The sequence below is a fragment of the Molothrus ater genome, chromosome 3, assembly GCF_012460135.2.
Source record: "Molothrus ater isolate BHLD 08-10-18 breed brown headed cowbird chromosome 3, BPBGC_Mater_1.1, whole genome shotgun sequence".
In the NCBI taxonomy this organism is placed as follows: Eukaryota; Metazoa; Chordata; class Aves; order Passeriformes; family Icteridae; genus Molothrus; species Molothrus ater.
In genome coordinates, this window is record NC_050480.2 from 29,444,144 (window position 1) to 29,465,097 (window position 20,954).

The 20,954-nt window shown below is 40.6% G+C and overlaps 1 protein-coding gene across 4 annotated transcripts in view; it reads right to left on the bottom strand.

Annotated features, from left to right (window-relative positions):
• The window catches only part of DAAM2 (dishevelled associated activator of morphogenesis 2), a 202,322-nt gene that overhangs the window by 170,727 nt on the left and 10,641 nt on the right, over window positions 1-20,954 (bottom strand). Inside the window, exons 1-2 of one of the 4 annotated variants that reach the window (XM_054514303.1) lie at window positions 15,058-15,129; window positions 13,239-13,377 (exon numbers count right to left, since the gene is read on the bottom strand). The gene's annotated coding sequence lies outside the window, so the exon portion shown is untranslated. Of the gene's footprint in view, window positions 1-4,266; window positions 4,470-13,238; window positions 13,378-15,057; window positions 15,130-20,954 lie in introns of those variants that run through there. The other 3 variants (XM_036380209.1, XM_036380208.1, XM_036380210.2) reach the window with 3 other exon arrangements.

The following is a 20,954-nucleotide window of genomic DNA, read 5'->3' on the forward strand; positions in this document are numbered from 1 at the left end:
TCCTGCTGCCCTGGCTATTACATTATACACAACGTGGCATAAAAGAGATTTCATTGTTTGATGCTCCTTCTGCCCATACACCTTTCTCACCATGTCACATTTCTCCACAAATGGAAAAATGTGTGACAGCAGGAAACTAAAAGTGATGCAGATAACTTCAGAACTGCTTTTAATCTCTGCTCCATTTCAAAAGCCATAAGCTGCACTGTGAATCAGTTCCATGCCACACCCCATCCCATTCCCTCCTCAAAGGGACCATTTGACAAGATGGTAAAAATCAGCCCTGAGTACAAAACTTATTCTTTCCCATGAAGGCACTGAGAAGTGCAGCCCTTACTAAATAATAGCACTGACAGCTGCCACCTTGGTTTTTCCCTCTCATATGGAACTTTTACAATCCATGGTCTCTTGAATTTATTCAAAAGAAGGACGGAGAAATCTCAGCAGTACCTTATTTGGTCCTTAGAAAGCTAAAAATTCCTACCTCTTTTCCTCATTTCATGCTACAAAGCACATCAACTTGCTACATACTTTTGCCAAATGCTCAGAGGGTTATTTCACAGGTTTCAGGGTGTAGCATAAAGAACAAAAGGGATTTCGCCAGTGCTTGATTTACTGGCTGGCAAGGTCAATGCAGTATTTAAATGTGATAATTTAATGATATGTTTGGTCACTACCATGTTTCTGAAAGCACAGTTAAAGTGGTAGAGTGTCTAAAAATGTTTAAAGACCTCTTGTTTATTATTTTTACATTTAAGAAATAATCCTCTCAACAATAGATTTAGATTAAAGAGAGATTGAAATTTTCAAGGATTCCAATGAATCTGGCGAAGAAGAAAAGAACTTTGGAATTACATATAATAAAAGGAAAATCTCAGTCATCAATTGTCTCAGACATGAAATGGCAGATGTACATATGTGAATTTGTACATATGTTCGTATATGAAAATAAATTAATTCTTTGGAGGATGCTTATCCACATGATTATTGACAGATCTGACAGTCTCCCTGGGATAGTCAGGACTAGTTACACAGAGGTATCTACTTCACTGAAAATACTCTTTGGGGAACACATTCCTGCATTAATTCCTTTCCATATCCACCTTCAGAGCTATTAAATCTTATTTACTTTCCTTCATATTCTGTGCAAGCTAACATGTTTTGATCTTGCACAGGACAACATCTTGAGAGGTCTCCACTTATACACATAAACTTGTCCCATGTGTAATAGAAAATGTGGCATTCCAAAAGCTGAAGTAGAGACAGACAAATCAATCAGACATAAAACCACACCTATAACTGTTCAGTATAAAAAACTACAAAAATCTCTTCTTGAAGAAAAGAGTAAGTTACTATGTTACCAGCACAGTCAGTCTTTGAGTTTACTTGATGAAGCCTACTGCAAAATCCTTTCTCTTAGAATGTTTCCAGCCTTATGAAAGATTAATTAACCTGAAGCTCTGAGAAACAATGATATGAACATTATATTAAAAATCAAGCTGACAGTAATTTGTTGAGTAATCATGAGTCTTGCTCTGGCTGAACTCACTTAGCAGAGTTACTGTCAGTGTAAGCAAGTATTAGACAAGTGCTCCAATGGCAGTCACAGAATTTATAGCACTGCCAGCCTGCTAAGTATCGACTGGCAGGTAAAAGGATTAGTGGTCTCTAATGAGAAAAGCTATTCAAGGAAGATCCATTTCTTTAATTTAGCATAAATACAGGTGGAGGATCCCTTTACATTTTAAATATCACATGCATATGTCATATTAAGCTAATGTTTTGGAACTCTGCAGGAGTTAACTGCATGACCCCAGCATCAGCCACAGGCAGACTTACAGTGTTGACTCCCAGGTACAAAGTTACTCTAAGCAAAACACTTGGGAGCAAAATAAAACAAATATTAAAGTGAATTTCCAAACAATACAGTGAAAATCAGATCTGGCACATCATACTATCGTCTCCATTTGTGAAGAAAACGTTTTAATTTGAAATATAGGCAATTAGGAGAATTAAACTGAAACAACTACAGTTACCATACTAAACGTGATGCAGACAAATAGTGGGGAGATGCAACTTTTAAGAGCTTAGCTGACATCAGCGATGGTGGAGGTGACACTTTGAATGCATAAATTAGCCTCCTACGAAGGCAAGCATCTGCTGGGTTCAAATGTGCCTCAGAGTGTCAGATAGTGCTATCATTCTCAATGAACTTGCAATCTGCTTGAAGGGAAGTGAAAAAGATTCCTCAATAAGTTACTGAGGCAGTAGTCAGACAGACACCTGACTAATGCCTGCTAGTTCAGAGAGGAACCAAAGAGGGAAATCTTTCCTCTGATCCAATAAATCATTTTTACAGGTTATTCATACCTGGATGTCTAATAAAGCATAAGGAGTATAAAGAAATGGCTGCTTATTTCTTGAAAAGCTATTAACATCACACAGATACAACGCTGCACAGTAAGTGTTTTACTCTCTCTTGCAGGTAAGAAAGTTGTCTTCTCTTCACATACTCCACTGATTCAGCAGAGGTAGTAGAACTCTAAATGTCAATGAGGCATAATAATTGGTAGCCAGAATGACTGTGTTCCATATGGTCATTCAGTTCTTTTAATCTGCTTTGCCCAGCATGTCTCACATTAAGGTTTTGAGAACCTGCAAATCTTTCCAGTCCACTGCAAGTGATTTGTAAGTAACAGGAATACAGTCAGACAGAAAAGTCTTGTTCAAGGCACAACCAAAGCCCTGGGTCACAATAGAAACATCAAGTTCTAACAGAGGCTGGATCAGAGGGGAAATTGACAGCTCTGGTCCTTCTCTACTCACAAGAGAGCTACATTAGTTAAAATAATATCTTCATTCCTTTTAAAGCCTTTGATTTCAGTAAACCCAAATTCCTACTCCACAAAGAAGCATATTTTACACCCCAGGTAATACATAAGCAAGTATACACATACAAAGGTGTGAACAGATTATTGCTGCATTTTCTAACTCTTTGTTTATATGGGTGAAATATGGCACAATTGTCAGCCTTTGTAGCAGTATTAGGGTTTCTGTGAGGAAAGCTGTACACCTGGACATGACCCTTCCCCTTTCCCCAAACTACTTGACAATATGCCATTCAGTCATTAGGGTTCTCAGTCTTAGTCACTTGTAGATCTCTGCTGTACATCTGTACTGGATACAAAGGATATGTTCCCATGTCAGACTTCCAATTCCAGCCTGCAACGTGATCAACACTGAGTGACAGTTCTTCCTCATCTTCCACACCACTACTGAAGTAACATTTCTGTCAAGAGATTCCACAGTTTCCCTTCCCTTCTTGATCCAGTATGACTTCACAACACACTCCAGAAGAGATAACAAGGTCATAACCAGGCTTTAATATATTTCTCTTTGTAATTCAGCTCATCTTGTACAACACAATCAAACAAAAAAACTGCCCCCAAAACTTAAGGGAATGAAAATTAAAAGCATTGGCTGCTCCAACTGGATGCTACGTACTATAGCTCTGCGCTCGTGTGAACAATTGCTGGTTTAATGGTTTAAATCATCTCTTCTCCACTCGATTTTCCCTTGGATTTCCAGCAGCTCCCTGTTACAGGGAGGCTGATTCCGGGTGCAGCAACAGCGCCCTCTGTCCACCACGGGGGAAATGGCACCTCCTGCCTCTGCCCTCCCAGGGCTGACGATGTATTTACTTAAATTTAAACAAATATATACATTTGCCCGGCAATGCTTTGGCATCCAGGTTTACACTGACAGCACAGCTCTTAAAAGTTCCTTCTACTTGCTGTACAAATCTCAGTGTGTTTAAGACTTCAACACGAGACTTGTGTTTACTCTGGAAAAGTAAATGACAAGCCATTATTTCAAGCTTCTTGAAAGTTGGGGTTTGTTTTATTGGCTTTTTTTGTTTGTTTCTTTCTTTCTTTTTTGAGCTCTTTAATCATGTCCCAAGGAAAAGCCAATTACAACTTTTACTAGCTTTCTGTCCCCCGACATAAAACAGCACTTGCTAGTTTCTCCTTCCTCACTCCTGCAGCAAAGCTTCTATGTGGAGAGAGGATTTCAAAAATAGGAGCACAAACACTGACAAATCGTCAAAGTTTTTTTTACACTTTTATTTTGCTTCCATGTTTTCCCAGCTGCTCTGTTTAAAAGTAAAAGAGGGGAAAAAAAAAAAAAGCTTGCAAAGAACATTACAAATTAAGAAACTGGAAAACTGCAGTCCAAGGAAGAGGATGTGACTCTAGTTTGACTTACCAATTTCATCCAGATGTATATTTTCCTACTTGCTTTTTACAGCGGCTGAGCTCAGTGCTCAGGAACGTCCATCCCGTGTCAGGGAGCCGGGCAGAGCGCTGATCCCCACGCTGGATGCTGCCGAGGGAGCGGAGCTGGGGTGCCTGCTCCCGCTCCTGCTGCTGCTGCTGCAGCGGCGGCTGCTGCTGCTGCTACGTGCGCTCTCTCGGAGCCGGACCAGGAACTGCTTCCCATTCCCCAGCGCCGCTCCAGCGCTGCGGGCTGCGGGAGGCAGGGCCGGCCCCTGCTACTGTGCTGCGCTTTCTTAAAGGGCCCCGCGCCGGCCTGAGGGAGCGCCCGGCCCCGGGGCCGCCGCCGCTGCTCGGGGGCGCTGCGGGCGGCAGCCAGGGGGCTCAGCGCCGCCGGGACCGAGACACGCTTTCCTGGTGTGTCTCGGGGGACAGGAGCGCTCTTCCCCGCAGCTATGCGCCCGAGGCTTCCAGGTGTGGCGGGGTTTACCCTTGCCTTCCGTGGCGCTCCCCGCAAGGCCGGTGCGCAGAGGCGGCGCGGTCCCCGCGGGTCCCGGGGCAGCGGGAGCAGGGTCCCGGCTGCGGCAGGGACCACCGCGGGGAGCCCTCGCCAGCCTCCTGCTCCGTGACTTCCACTGCGGCACACTGTCCCCAAACCACGGGGCATGAGGGATTTCCCCTGGCACTCAGCTCAGTCTGACCTTAATAGATTTTGTTCCCTGTAATGGTGAGGATGTGATTTAACTGAATAAAAAGCCCTCATTCCCTAGTTTTTCCTCTCCATTCATTCTCCAGATAGCTTTAATCCCGTGTAAACCTCTGTTTCTACCATGTTCGCTGATTTCTGACTTCACTTTTAACTGTATCTGATTTTAATAGCTAGATGGATGTTGGGAAGTTGTCTGCCTCGTGTGTGTTGCTGTCTGCACTGAAAGAAACCGCATTCTCTGTTAAATGGAAACACTGAAATTCAGAGATAGTAACACCATCTGCAAAATCTCTTTTTTTTTTTTTTACTCTTTGTATGTGTAAGACATTCATTTTTGTTGCAATAACTGAACTCTCATGATGACAATACCAATCAACACATTTCACAAGGCAAAGTCATATTTATACACACACAGATATGTGTCTCTTTAATGACATATCCAGAGAAAACAAGTTACAGAGGGAAAATGCTGCCTTCAAACTTGCAGGCCAAACCAAACAAGATGAGGCCAAGTCACCACGGTCCTGTCCTCTCTGCCTTCACTTAAACCAATGCACAATAAGCACAGAACAGGTACAAAATTGCTTGCAAGCCATGATGTCTTTCTGTTTCTTTGGTCCTATGGAGGAGAACATGGGTACAAACCAAAAATTGAATGCAACCATTTAAATGATAATGGTCCATCACAAACAGGCTCAGTAGGTGTCCACTAACTACTGGCATGTATACCTTCTGCCCTGTAAGCAAAGTAGCCATTTGGCCACATGACTAAATTACAATACTCAGCACTATGAGCCTTCTATGAAACCACAGGGACCCATCAGAGTTCCTCTAGTATGAGCTGTACTATGCTCCTGCCTTTCTCAGCATAAAGCCTGAGAAAGTTATTATTATTTACATATGCAAACTACATGTGATGCAGGGTAGAACAGATCTTAAAATTCCATCAGTCTTCCCCTCTGTTCACACATTCCCATCGGTCTATTAATTCTCACTTGCCACTCACATCTCTAGCTACCACTTTTTTCATCTCTTCTTCTAAGTCCTTCCCCATTTACTCCCTCTTTCCCTGTTCTGCCTGCCACATACTTCTGTATCTGATCTCCACCTTTTGAGCTCCATCTAACTGCCTTCCTCCCTCCTCCTCACCTTTTAACTTCTCAGATTCTCACTGGAAAAGGAAACAAGACCTGAAAGGAGACCTAGGAATGATTAACCAGTTCCTTCTCTTGCATCCCTCTCCTTTCTACGGCAAAGGTTCTGGAGATTGAGACCTGTATCCAGGCCTAGAAACTAACTTGCAGCAGCAGGCCAGGGCACAGGGGTCAGGTATGCTCACATTACCAAGGCTATCTCCCTGCTCACAGGTCCACACTGAACCATTTATTATGGCACAATGTAGCAAAGATAAATGGCCCTTGTCCATTAGTTAAAATTTAATGAAACCCCCATCTTTAAGACAAAGCTGGTCATCCATTTGGTGCCATAGCTATGGTCATTCTGATATGTTCAAAGCAGGCAGTGTCTGTCTACAAGACAACAAACAGGGTAAGGTGCTGCAGTGGATGGAAAATTGAATGGCAAAGATACCAATGACAGAGAGAAACTGGGGGCTGGGGCAAAGCTAAAGTGATGCTCTGCTGCTCCACATGCACAAAACAAGAACATGGAAAACACCAGAAAGTGCCAGCAGGAAACAGGCTTGTGCCACTGTGAGAATGATCTCATCACCATAAATGTTAAGATAAAAAAGGAATATCTGCAGTTCCTTACATATGTTGCTCCTTACTCTCCTCATAATCCCATGTGAAAGCTGGCCCCCTCTCACCGCAGCATCTGGATGTTCCACTGACAGAGCATTGTCTCATGTTTGCAGCACAACTCCTGTTTTCTATTACTGGCTGTAGGAGAAATGTGTGGTATATTAAACAAGGACATAGAATTTGAATTCTGATGCATGCTTCAATATTTAGTCACCAGTAAATGAAACTAGATAATAACTGATTATTTCTGTGACTCTGTTCACTCAATTACAATGAGGTATATTAAATTCTGGTGTTACATAAATTCAATACTTGCATTAGTAACTGCTTGGAATAGAAGTTTATGGTGAATCCAGTTTTTTATTATTAAATACTGAACTAGAGAAACCTCAAAGAAAACTGAAAAGTGTTGCAGTTTGCAGAAATGTTTGATTCAGTGGACCATTCCCCTTGCACAAGAAGTAACATTTAATAGGAGGTATTTTGGTGTCTTGGCTTATAGGGGACAGCAAAACCAAAAGTCCTGCCAAGGGTGCCAAAAAAGAAAACTCTGAACATTGTATCACATAATGTCTACTTTGCGAGGCAGCACAAACATACCTACAAAGGCAGGTCCTTCTCAATTTAGGAATAAAACTATTAAAGAAATCACCAATTTTCACGAGAATTTCTAGGTTCTGAAGACCAAGGTCAAAACCAAAGAAGCTGTAGTATTATTTATTTATAAGGGCCCAGAATAGTTAGAAGTGAAAAGGGGAAAGGGACATAGAAAAACAAATAGTTTGCCACTCAAAACTGTATTCCTTTAAGAAGAGAGAAGCAAAAGCTTCTCTGAGATGTTGCTCCACCTCTGTAGATATGAAGTGTTTGTTAGATCCCTCATCAAAACAAAAGGACACGGGTATATTAATCTAACAACAAAAGTGTCCATTGTGAGAGGGGACCCAGTGCCAGGCTGCCTGCTCCATCTGACAGTGAGAGTAAACACCACGGCTCTGTGCGCTTGGCTGCATGCCTTGCCTGACACCACCACCCCGTGCAGCCACAGGGTCAGCAGCTCAGTCACCACAGGGTACAGGACTAACAGCACTTTCCTCCCCTCACATCATCTCTGCAGTTTCTGAAGTGCCACACAACATTTTGAGCATCCCTCCAGTCTGAAATACAGTATGGTAGTAACACTGCTATACACTGATGTTGGATGTAAGGTGATGGTGGATCCATCGCTATTGTCACTTACCAATGAAGCACACAAAATCCTGTCCCCTGTTGCTGAGGGGCTGAAGTGAGGTGTGTATAGTCAATACAACAGAAATGTACATTTGTTTAGTTTGTATAATCCTTCTAAAATTAATTTTAACTTTAGGCTGAAACCACACCAGATGAATAAGGACACTTCAATTCAGGGATATATATATATATATATATATATATATATATATATATATATATATGCGCAGGGATACATATGTATATATATATACATATATATATATATATATATATATGCTTTTTCAGATTAAAGCCTAACCTAACCAACATCTTTAATATTGTTGATACATCACTTTGAGAACCTGCCTTGAACTTACAAAAAGTAAAGATTTGGACAAAGCTCATCTGAAATAACATTCGTTATTATTTAAAATTTATAACTTGTAATGCCACAAATTTTTTTTTTGCATTTGATGAACCATAATGTATGTACACACTTGTGCATGTATGTATGCATTTACACATGAGTATATTCAGGCAGATGTTTTAGTGAAACTGTGACAGGGTTAGATTGCATCTGGTTTATTGCTGGTGTTGTTGTTTTCCTGCAGCATTCTTTACACTGTGGAAGAATATGGTTTTGTAAGATGCCACTGCAAACCCAGCACAAGCATTTATTTTTGGTGAGTTTATTTTCTCAATTAAAAAATAGTTAGGAATAAATAAATAAATTTGTTCCTAGGAACTAAACATTATCAAATCTGTAAGAGTTATGTAGTTAATGGAAGTGATGGCATTCAATATGAAGATAATTTCTTGAAAATGCCTGAAATCAATGTACTAGTTATCAAGCTACTTCTACTAATTGTTCTTAAATTAAAAGATTGGGTTTCCCTTTCATAAAATGGCCCACACCACAAAATTTAGGTCAACTAAAACTGCATTCAAATCTGTATCCATCATAATAAGATGGTGGACCTTCCTCAAGGCAGCACATTTCAATTTTCACCCTTTTCCCTGTGTTTTTCCTGTGTTGTTTACAGCTCCTTGTCTTCTATTGGCTTCTCAAGCCTGTTAAATACTTGCACCTGTATTGGTTAAGATGCACTAAGTGGTCTGCACAAGTTGTGGGCTGGCAGGGGAACGGAGAGGAGAGGAGAAAGAAAGGGAGGGGAAGGGAAGGACAGGACAGGACAGGACAGGACATCAGTATTTGCTGCATCTTGGATAACAGCTATGGAAAGAGGAAAGGCATTTACTCTTCAAAAAGAAGAAGCTTAGGACCTTTTAGAAAGTGAGTCGTCTTTACCTCAGCTGGAAGTAAAAACAAAAAAAATACGACACTTTTACAGGAGTTGTTTCTTTTCTCCCTGTAGTTTTGCTTGGTATATCTCAAACATCTTCAAAGTGAATCTCTATTTTCAGATAACAGCCCAACTCAAACCCACATCCCTGAAGGCAAGAGAGTCAGAATCAGCCAGAATTAGATTAAATTTCCTGCCACTAAAACTCATCTGTAGGCAATTAAAGGTAGTTACCAGTCCCTGACAACTGTAAATATTTGTAGTCAACAACTTCATCATGGCTTCATTTGCCTCCCTTGAAGAAATTTGTGTTCACGCTTAACACCTTATGACCATTTTGAACTTCTTTATGATATCTTGCACAGAGCAGAGCTTTAGAAAAACAGTTGTTCAGCTGAATTTCATTTAGCAAATTAGAGGGCACTGATTTGTGCCCTCTAATTGCAATCTTCCTCTGCCTTCCCCATCATTTTGATTGCTTCCTTCTATTCTGTATATATTTTCCCATCTTCCAGAGGAATAGTTTTTATTTTAAAAATCTCTGTTCTACCAAATGGTCACCTTACAGGAAGATGCAGTATGCAGGCAGGTGACCTGCATCACAAATGTTATTATGAATATGTTGTTGTCTACATTGTACTAAATACGTGAACTAAGGCAGCTGAGCTTGTTCCTAGGCAGCTGTTCCAATAATGGTCTGCTCAGTGACATACTTCAGTGTTTTTCATTTGAAGGATTATTTTGCCTTTTTGAAAAAGAATCCAAGCTGATTAAGCTGCACTGCAACATAAACTTCCACTAATAGAGTTTCGGCTCTTAATGATCAGGGGTTGTTTTCATTTTTATTCGCCTGATATATGCACATGGACTTGTTTAGCTGCATAGAGGGGAGGGGCTTGGGGGCCTTTTTAAGTTTTGGAAGTGATTAGGAAATACCTGATGGTGTATTGACCATCATTTAATTAGCAATGATCTAGAGCAACATGTCTTGTTCCAAGCAAGAAAAGGGCATTAATACAGTCAGAAGTAAAGCCAGTCTCCAGCTATGAGGACAGAGATCTCAGTGACTTCCAGGAAAAATCAAAGCGGTATCTATCAAAGGAACAAAGGAAAAAGGGAAAGGCTATTTTCCCTTCTCATTCTGATACAGGATCTAGGCCAGATCTTTTACTCTGGCTGACTACTGGTTGACACAAAACCAAAGTGAAACAGTAAATGTCAGTTTTTAAGTTGCCCTTGTAACTCTGTGGTCTATAAGCTAACAGAGGCATGTTAAGACCCTAGTGCCAATAGAACAGCCTCGGGATTTTTAAAATTATACTTGGCTGCTATTGGATCCCGAAACAGCTGCTCAGCAGGCAGGGAACTCCAGCTAAATACCCTCCTTTCTGCAGAATTGGTGACTGAGCTGTCCCACTGCTCCTATTCTACCAAGAAATCTCACTTCCTTTGAAAATTATTTCGATATACCCAGTTCTGTGTTCTTTTAATTGCTTTGTAGCATCTCAGTGGAAAAAAGTAGCTGGAGCAAAAAGCCCTGGTTCTATCAGTGATGCTGCACAAGGGACAACATTTGTTTACTGTGTATTCTTTGCAGAAGACCTAGAAGAATTAGTTTCAGTTGGTGTGTCTTGCTAAACTCTGATTACTCATGTTCTTGGAAGTTTACATGCAAACGAATCAGCAGCACTGATCCCCTAGTAAGAATTAGAAATCAATTAGGAAGGCAGTTGACCTTATTATAGCAATTAATTGCAAATGACATTTAGTTTCAGTATTTGATAGCCAAGCTCTTTATTTTGGCTTTGGGGGCTTTGGTGCTTTAGTTTAGCTTGGGTTTGTGTATTTGTTGGTTTGTTTTGCTTTGGGGTTTTTTGCCCTCCCTCTTTTACACTACTTTTAACCTGCCTTGATTTTTCTTAAACATAATTTTTATCACATGAAATCTGTCCTACTTCGTGACACACACTTTCCCAAAGGATACTTGACCTTCTTTACAGGAATTCCTGTATGCTTAGGAGTCCTGGAAATGGGACAATGTTCCTACGGAAAGGTGGCTCCTTACTTCTAGGCAAAGGATGCTGACTTGCTTTCTTGGAAATCTGCTTGACTGTGAGGGTGAGGGCAAGAGAGAAGAAAACTGTCTTTGTTGTACTTGGCAAGAGGGTTCATTTTACAGGGAATGTAGAGCACCCATGTTTCGGTGAGGTGCTAAGTAGCACATGCATGTTTACCAGAAGGCAGAGTTGCTCTGGAGACAAAAAATACATTTTTTTCTCTGTGAAGCAGTTGAGTGAAGAGGGGCACACCCAGGTTCTGCAAGCTTTAATTCCATCCTGGCAGTCTGAGCCGGAGGGAAACTTGGTGTATGCCAGGAGAGCAGCGCATATTTAACTAGGTAGTGGCCCTGATTCTATGCAAGATGTTCATGCACAGAGACTGAGCCCCTCACACCATTGCTTGCTCCTGGACCACTGCATTGCCAGCGAAGAACCTGGTCACCTAGAGGGATGTACCTAATCAGGAATTAATTAGTCAGTTTTTCAAAAGACTTCAAATATGTAAAATAATAATTACGGGGAGCAAATCTGTATATTTTGAATACATAACCATACACATATAGAAAACTGGAGCTGTGAGCCAAACATCATGTTTTGTTTCACGTGACAGAATCTGAATTTAGCACTTGTATTTTTTTGTATTGGTGTATGTGAGGTTCTAACAGCTGTGGAAACTATTTAGGATACTGACAGAGAGACAGTGTCATGCCTATGGAGACAACCACAGGAAACTTACTGCTCAGTTCATCAGAAGGACGATGGAGCTTGAGCCCTGACCACTGATTTACCACTGCCCTGTTCATTCACATCAGGCACCTTCTTAACTCAGCCACACTCCACAGTCACACTGCACTCATGTAAATACTGCTGCAGAGCTGGTGTCAGTAGGGAACTGGGTCACGAGACTTCACAGTGTTGCTTCACATAAAGTGCAAATACCATGGGAAGAAAAGGTTTCACATTGTTTTGTCTCTGTAAATGATTGTTGCAAAGCTACAAGAAAAAAATAAAAATTATACTGAAAATCATGAGACACTAGGTGTAATTAGGCTTCATAGACAAAATGGATGCACAAATTCTTAATAGACCAAAACACTGAAGGAGGGAGGGAGGGAGGGAGGGAAAGGAAGGAAGGAAGGAAGGAAGGAAGGAAGGAAGGAAGGAAGGAAGGAAGGAAGGAAGGAAGGAAGGAAGGAAGGAAGGAAGGAAGGAAGGAAGGAAGGAAGGAAGGAAGGAAGGAAGGAAGGAAGGAAGGAAGGAAGGAAGGAAGGAAGGAAGGAAGGAAGGAAGGAAGGAAGGAAGGAAGGAAGGAAGGAAGGAAGGAAGGAAGGAAGGAAGGAAGGAAGGAAGGAAGGAAGGAAGGAAGGAAGGAAGGAAGGAAGGAAGGAAGGAAGGAAGGAAGGAAGGAAGGAAGGAAGGAAGGAAGGAAGGAAGGAGCATAAAATGAAGAATGTTACTAAACTATCATTTCCAATAAGTCTATTTACTAACTTACAAGAAATGCCTCCAGTTTAGACTATAATTAGAATCAAAACCAAGTTAATATGTTGGCCCTCAGACAGAGTAATGGTATGACTAACTCTTGTAGTAGAGCCTAGATACCAGTTCTGTTCTGCTGAAATGGTGATGAGGTAAAAACACAGATGGGATTGGAGGTTACAAGTTTTATGCCATTAGGATATGTGCTGCTTCTAAACACACTTTGTTTTTCCTTTACTGGGGCTTGTGAGGCCCTGTTTACAGTAACTTTGCTCTAAAGTTGAAAAACCATCTTACCACCTCGAAGTATGCAGAAGGTTCCTCTTGCCTGGTGAATGTAGGACACATCATACATGTTTAAGAAAACAAAATTATAGCTATTTTTTTTCCTGGTATTCTGTTCCTCTTCCATTCCCCATATGCAAATCAGTACTAACCTGGATGATCTGTGATGTTTCTGACTCGCTCTTCTCTCTCTCTCTCTGTAGGTCTCTATTCAATTCAGGTCCTCACTGTGTAGGAAGAGCCCCTCTTCAGATAAATTAGTACAGCTGCTTTGACTGCAGAGATGGTCGCCTAGAGAAACAATTGCAAATAAATAGTTCCTTTTAGCTTTCTCTCAATATAAAAATGTTTTTTCACTTTCAAATGAAATTACAGAAGAAATATGTACAGAGGTTCCTATATGGTCTCTTTTATTTTCAGTGCAGGACTAGTCTTCTTCACTGAAGCACTCAGCAGTGCTCTTAATATATGCTAAAATCAAATCCAATATGAATATCTCACATTTTCCACTATATCTTCAACACTGATTGCAACTGCACTGCAGACAAATTGATTTGTTACTCTATACATTAACTTTGAGTATAGGGATCATAAGTGATCATTGATAAAGAAAAAGAAACTTTTTTTCTGCACACAGTGTGATTAACATACAAAAGATGTTTTTCAGATGGTACAGAACTATTGGTGTTATCTTCTTTCTATCAGATGATTTCCAGGATTTATAAGGAAATCTGTTTTGAATTATTTGCTTTTATCATTCAGCTAATTTTCTTGTTGTTGGGTTTTTTCATTAGTTTTTATTAAAGCCAAATGAGTGTGCTCTAGGACATTCCACAAATGCTGCTGTACTGCCACTTTAGGAAATACCATTAAGGCAACCTTTTCCTTTTTTGCTTTCCATGGTATTTAACTAAACTGCTTAAGGAGAAACATCATTAGAATTGTCAATTTCTCCACGTGCACCTTAAGGTTATTCATAGAAACTATAGTCTTAACAGATAACAGAAAAACAGGGCTTTGCTTTTTCTCATTAACCCCATGAAGTAACAGTATCAACTTTAACACAGGGCTATCAACATCAGCCAAATTCAGGCCACTCTGTCTCTCTCTCTTCTCCCCACCCCCCGTAAGTGTTTGATACTGGTGAAAGACACCATATTAGAATCAGAAAAGAGTGAATTTCTCTATCCAACCTCAAAATGTATATAAGACAGGAAGAAATTCCTCACTCCACAAAAACCTTCTACCACAATTCCTGATTTTTGCTCTGGTGTCACTTATTTTAAGAAGATGTGGGACGGTCCATCACAAGTTGTACTTGGACCAAAATAGTAAGTGCCAGCTATGATCACAATTCTTGTGCTGCTTTGACTCAGCCATGAGAAAAAAAAGTAGGTATCACAGAGCACAGAACAGAAAAGGCTGGATGAGACCTCTGGCAATCATCTCCTCCAAACCTTGGGCTCAAAGAGGAGTCAACTAGAGAAGGTTGCCTGGAGCCCCTCCAGTCAGGTTTTGAGTATCTCCACAAATGGAGCCTCCATAATGTCTTTTGGCAACTTGCTTCAGTGTTTTGATCTCACACATGAAATTATTTTTCTTATGTTTAAATAGAATTTACTATGTTTCAGTTTGTGCCTATCAACTCTCATCCTGCCACAGAGAAGTGGTGCTCCATCTTCTTTACTCCCCACATCAACAAGTACTCATATATACTGATAAGCAGTCCCAGGTCTCTCATTCTCTCCTCCTATGTCAGATATACCAGTCCTTTAACCATCTTTGCAGCCCCTATTGCACTCTCTCAATATCTTTCTTGCCCTGCAGAATCCCAGAGCTCAACACAACACTCCAGATGTTGAGCAGAGAGCAAAGATTATTTGTTTTGACTTGCTGACAGTTTTTCTTATTGTCCAAGGCTGTTGTCTGCCACAGTGGTACATTCAGACTCGGGTTCAAGTTGTTGCCTACCTGAACTCTGGGTCCTTTTGCACAAGGCTGTTTTCCAACTGGTTGGCCTCAGCCTGTACTGATGTATGAGGCTTTTCCTCCTCAGAAAAGGGCTTGGCATTTTCCTTTGTTGAATTCCATGAGACTCCTGTTGAGATGCCTTCAAACAACAGTATAACCATCTGGTCTATCAATTTTCTTCCTAGATTTATGTTGTCAGCAAATTTGGTTAAGGTACAGTCAGTCCCATCACCCAGGCCATTCAAGAAGAAGTTAAACAGTTTTGTATCCCAGAACTAAACCTGGGATAGTCTATTTGTGTGGCCTGCAGCTGATCTGTTTGCTGCTGACCACAACCTTTCTAGCCCAGCAGCTCAGCTAGCTACTAAGCCATGTCACTAATCACTTATCTAGCCCATAGTTCATCAGTTTGTCAATAAGGACATTATGTAAAAGTGTCAAAAGCCTTACTAAAGTCAAGATAAACAGCACCTACCAGTCTCTCCTTATCTCATCATAGAAGGCTATTTGGATGGTCAGGAATGATTTCTCCTTATGGATTTGTGCTGAGTACTTCTAGTCATATTCATGTCCTTCATATGTTTGGAATTGGTTTCTAGGACAGTGTATTCCTTCACCTTTCTAGAGATTGAGAGAAGGCTCCCCACCCTGCCCAGACAACCTTTCTTGTCCCTCTTGAAGATAAAAATAACAACTACTTTCTTCCTGTCCTCAGGAATCACCCCCAGGGGCTATAACCTTTCAAAGCTAATCAAGAGTGGCTTCACATTGACATTAAACAGCTCCCTCAGCATTTTTGTGTGGTACCAGGGACTTACTTGTTTATTTGTACAGTTCAGTTAAATTTTACCTAATCCAATTCTTATTAATCAAGGGTGAGTGTTCCCTACTCCATACATTGTAGCTGACAGGTCTGACAGGCATAGGATTTCTCAAGGTGAGTTCTTCCAGTGAAGATTACAGTGAAGAAGACTTGAGCATCTCATCCTTTTTTGTGTCCTTTGCCACCAGGTTCCCTAGACTATTCCACAGTGGGTCTGCTTTTTCCTTCTTCTTTCTTTTGCAATTGTTCTCCCTTTAGATACTCTTTTTGTTGTCCTGTATGTCCCTTAGCAGACTCAAGGCCAGGTAAGTCTTGGTTTTCCTTATCCCATCCCCACACATTTAGATAGTGACTCTACATTCCTTTCAAGCCACCTGACCATACTCCCACCTCTTGTAAAATTCCTTTTCTATTTAGTTAGAAGCTCTTTGCTTACCTACATGTGCCTCCTGACACTTTTATTTCATTCCCTGCTCGTCACGAGGAACTCGAGTTTAAAAGAGGTGATCCTTGAAAATCACTGGACTCTCACAGACCTCTCTTCTTGCCAGGGCCAAGTCTGGTGGAATTCTTTCAAGGATGTCCTGATCAGGCCACAGTCTGCTTGTCTGAATTCTAAGGTTGTTATCCTGGTTTTTGTACTGCTCCCTCCTCTCAGGATCCTAACTCTGCCCTCCCATGGTCACTGCAGCCTAAGATACCCTTAACTTTCCCACCCCCAGTCTGTTCTTCCTTGTTTGTAAATGCCAGGTCCAGTAGAGTGACTCTTCTCTTCAGCTCAACCATCACTCCTGTGTTAGGAAATTGTCATCACTCCAAAAACCTCCTGGGTTTCTTGTGCTCTGTGGTATTGCTCTTCCAGACATTGAGGTGGTCATGAGCCTCCTCCAGTTGTCCAAAGAAGGTGTGTGTTTACTCATTTTTTTGATCTTTAACAGACATCTACCAAAGTTCTTGTTTATTTCCCACAAGCTCTCAGCTGTTTTGTGGTCCATCACCATGATGAGGTAGTGTGAAACAGATCCTATAATTGGAGAACCATTTCACAGCAACATCAGACTCTCCTCTGCTGCAGCTTTCCTTCCTATTTTTTAGGGAGCACTCAGAAATTCAAATATATCCTGTTCTGGGAGACCTCATGCGCAGTCAAATCAATACCACAGCTCAGGGTCAATTTAAATCAGTTTCCCTGTTTCCCTATACACCACAATTCCTTTCCAGTTTGCTGGTGTTGATATTTCCTTCATAGTCTCCAGTCTTACTGCTTGGGACTTCACCAGACAACAACTAAGGTTGTTGCCTTAGATTGGCTAAAACTTAAGGCATCACTACCTTCTAAGAAAGAAGTTTCAACAAAATCTTTTCACCTCATTTGTGTACAGAAACCCTCATGCAGGCCTGTTTACTCTAGGGCTCTCTGCTAAAGGTTATCTCCACTCACGTCCTTGTTACCATTTCATGATTCAGTCTGTCCTTATATTCCCTGAAGAGCTATCCTTAGTCACACAATTCACATGGCATGACATCTTTTCATCCCTGAGTGTAAAATTGAGGTAGCTAGTCCTCCAACATTTGCAATTGTAACAATTTTTCATTCTGATGAAAAAACTGGATTTGAACAGGAGACCAAATCTTTGTTTGGCCACATGTAATAACTCTAATCTTACTTACCAAGCAGGCCTGCTTCTTCTTATAGTATTGCTTTTGGTGAGAGCATTGTTTGATTCTGTATTCACATCTGCATCTACCAGTGCCATAGCATTTCACTATGCAATGAAGTGATCCTTGTCTCCACCTTCCTAACACACCATGTAAAAGAACTAGGATGTAAATCTGACAGGAAGCAACAGTCATACTTCTGTGTAATGCTCATTCATCTCAAAGGAAGTTCCTGCCTCAGCTAATACTAAGGCAGTGAATGCATGGAGTTCTAAGAAGTATTGCTTGCAAACTTTCTAAATGCAGTCCTAAGTGGTTTTCTCAAAAGACCTGGCAGAGACGGAACAGGGAAAGAGAGGTTTAATGCCAAATTTCTTTACTTAATGCAAATATCAACCCCCTTGAGTAATAATTTGACATTCCTTAGCAAAGACACACTCTGCTTTTGAAATATTTACCATTCCTTTATTTTTTATAACCTTAAGAAAATTTGGAAGGAATGTGAACTGTTTTGGTTTCTGTCTTCCTATGATAGCAGAGATTTATTTATAGCCGGGAACTGCAGGACAGTTCTCACGTGGCTGCTGAAAATTAAAACAGCATGTAGAGTTTTGTTTTACTTTTATGCCTTTGCTGCTACAATCTCTCCCTACGTTCCCTAAATCCTTGTTATTGTAACCAGAGCCACATTTTGCATTGCTACAATTGCAGGGTTATGTAAATTCCAAAAGCTTTAAAGGAAAGGGCCTGTAGATTCTACTCTGGGACACAGGGAAGTTGACACAAACAGTTATGCCCAGCGTTAAGGGAGAGACAAAAGTATTCGTAAATTGTCAAGAGACAGGAAACCCAAGTCTCAGCATCAGCATCAACCTGAAGTTTTCTGAACCTTTAGAACTTACTGGTTTCATTTAAATTGATTGCCCTCTCATTTTCAGTTGTGCTTTGCTAGGGCTTTGCTAGGGCCAGGAAAATTTTCTTGAATCCCTTTTGAAAATCTTAATATGCTCTCTCCCACTTTTCACCAGTGTGTACAGGTTTACCCAGAAGAGCCAATAAAAGAACATCCTACAGGTACAAATATTTTCAGATCCAAGGAACTGAATTTTTTCAATGATGACAAAAATGTGTGTGTCGAAATACTTTGCTTTAGTGATGAATATTTTTATATTAAATAGAAAATCACAATGAAAGAGAAAACCCATACTCAGAAAAGTTATTAAGATAAGAGTGTGACCTTGCAAGCAGTCGTCACAGCACTTAGGGTAGAAAGAAGTGTGATACATGTTGCACATCTGTGCACTTCTCAGTAACCAACTTGTAATGCTGACATTACCTGTGCATTTCTGTGTGGGCATGGGCAAGCCAATTCATGTCTCTGACTCTGTACTCTCTAAAAGAGGGATAATCATGCCTGACTCACTCAGTGTTAGAAAGTTCTGCATAAGTTCTTAGTCCCCAGTGTTTAGACAACTCAGCTAAATGAGAAAAATATTTAGCCCACTTCTCCAGATTTGCTTCTATTTAAGTTCTAAATCACCATTAGATAAATCATGTTTAGACCTCAGACAAAAAACCAGATTACATTATTCCTGAAGTATGCGGAGGTTTTGCTCAGCACGCTGCACCCCAATCACTGGAGTGTGCTAATGAGAGCTCATGGACTTTGTGAAAAGGTGCAGTCAGGACTCCCTAGCCAAATCAGCTGACACTATAAGGAAGAATGAGGCTGTGATGGCACTCCAACATGCTCCTTTCTATAGCTGCTAAATCTTCTAGTAAGCCTTAAACTTACTGCAGTGGATACAAAAAAAAATAACAAAACCCAAAAAAAACCAACAACAAAAAAAACCCCAAACAAACAAACAAACAAAAAAAAAAACACACACAAAAAAAAAAATAACCACTTAAACTAGCAGGGCTTGCTGCATTGTTCGCACACATCTCTGGTGCAAGGTCATGGTAAGTGAGATAAAAAATGAAGCACTGGCTCAACACTTTGGAAGGAGATAGGTTAAGCCAACATAGAAGGAGCATTCCAAGCAATTCCCAAGCTGTGCTATTTCAAAAACAATCATTACAGTTGAAAAGACACTTTCAATGGTGTACAATAGTTCCTACTCACCTGGTAGTTACTGTCACTGCACAGGTGGCAATAGCTATTTTCTTTATAAAAGTGTAGCTGTTTAAATCTGATCATGAAAGACAAGACCCACTTCTAAAGGTGCAGCTACACAAGATCCCTGCGCAGCTCAGAAGTATCTACCAGTCTGGCATGTGTGTTTATTTACTTGGAGCCAGGAATTGCCCTGTGGAGCTCTGATCCTGACCATCACAGTGACCCTGGGCAAATGACCGAATGCCTCTGCACCCACAATTTCTTTTGAAGTCAACTGGTGATGTGTATGCTCACCAGTTCTGAAGAAAAACCCAAGCCCTACAGGCTAAAGCCAAAATCTGTTAGAGCTGTGGTGTTTTGGGTTGCATCATAAATTATATACATTTTTAACACAAAAACTGAAGCATCAACAGATAAGAAATATTTTTGTAGATGTTATAATGTAATTGTACCAGTAGAATCCAACTCCCAAACACAGAGCAGAGGGGTCTAAGGGACCATCTATATTAACAATTTTTGGAAGATGATAATTTGTTCAAAATCTGTGTTGAAACAGAAAAAAAACAACCATAAGACAAAAAGAAACTAGAAATCAAAGTCCATTATATTAGGCTGTGTCCCATTCTTAGTGTACCTAATCATAAGTATCTGAGAACTATGTATATTGCTGAACCAAATAAAGCACTGACCAAAATTGTTACTTTATTTTATAAGTTATACTTTCTGATAGTCTAAGCTGTTGTATTTTTTTCCTCACAGATTACTAGTTTAGTGCTCAAAAGCACTGTGGAGCACAAAAAAGAAACTCTGATATCCTACAATATTAAATTCCCCAGATTTTGTTCTTAGACCTGATTCCAAATTAATATGTGCCTCTAAGTGATCAGCACTGCTTCATATACCCTTCAGTATTTCATCAAAGTATTAAGCAAGATGGAGTTTGCTTAGCTTTTGGGACCTGTGAAGTCTGCAGCCTGTAATTATTGGCCAAACCAGCATCATAGCTCCTACCTACAACTCAGTTTCCTTGAGTTCCCTTCCTCACCCTCCATGCTTGCGTATCCAACAGATACTACTTGACTCAGCACAATTAGCAAAGCAGGCGGGACAAGGAGCCACTTAGTCACCTCTGAGGCATTTTACAGCAGAGAACCTTCAGTAGCTGACACGTGTCAAACAAGGCAAAAAAGTCATAAAATACTGATAAATATAACCACACAGATTTCTGACACATCAGAAAGACCATTTAAAGTCTAAAAAAATCCTTGTTCTGATACCAATTGACAGTAAGAATAT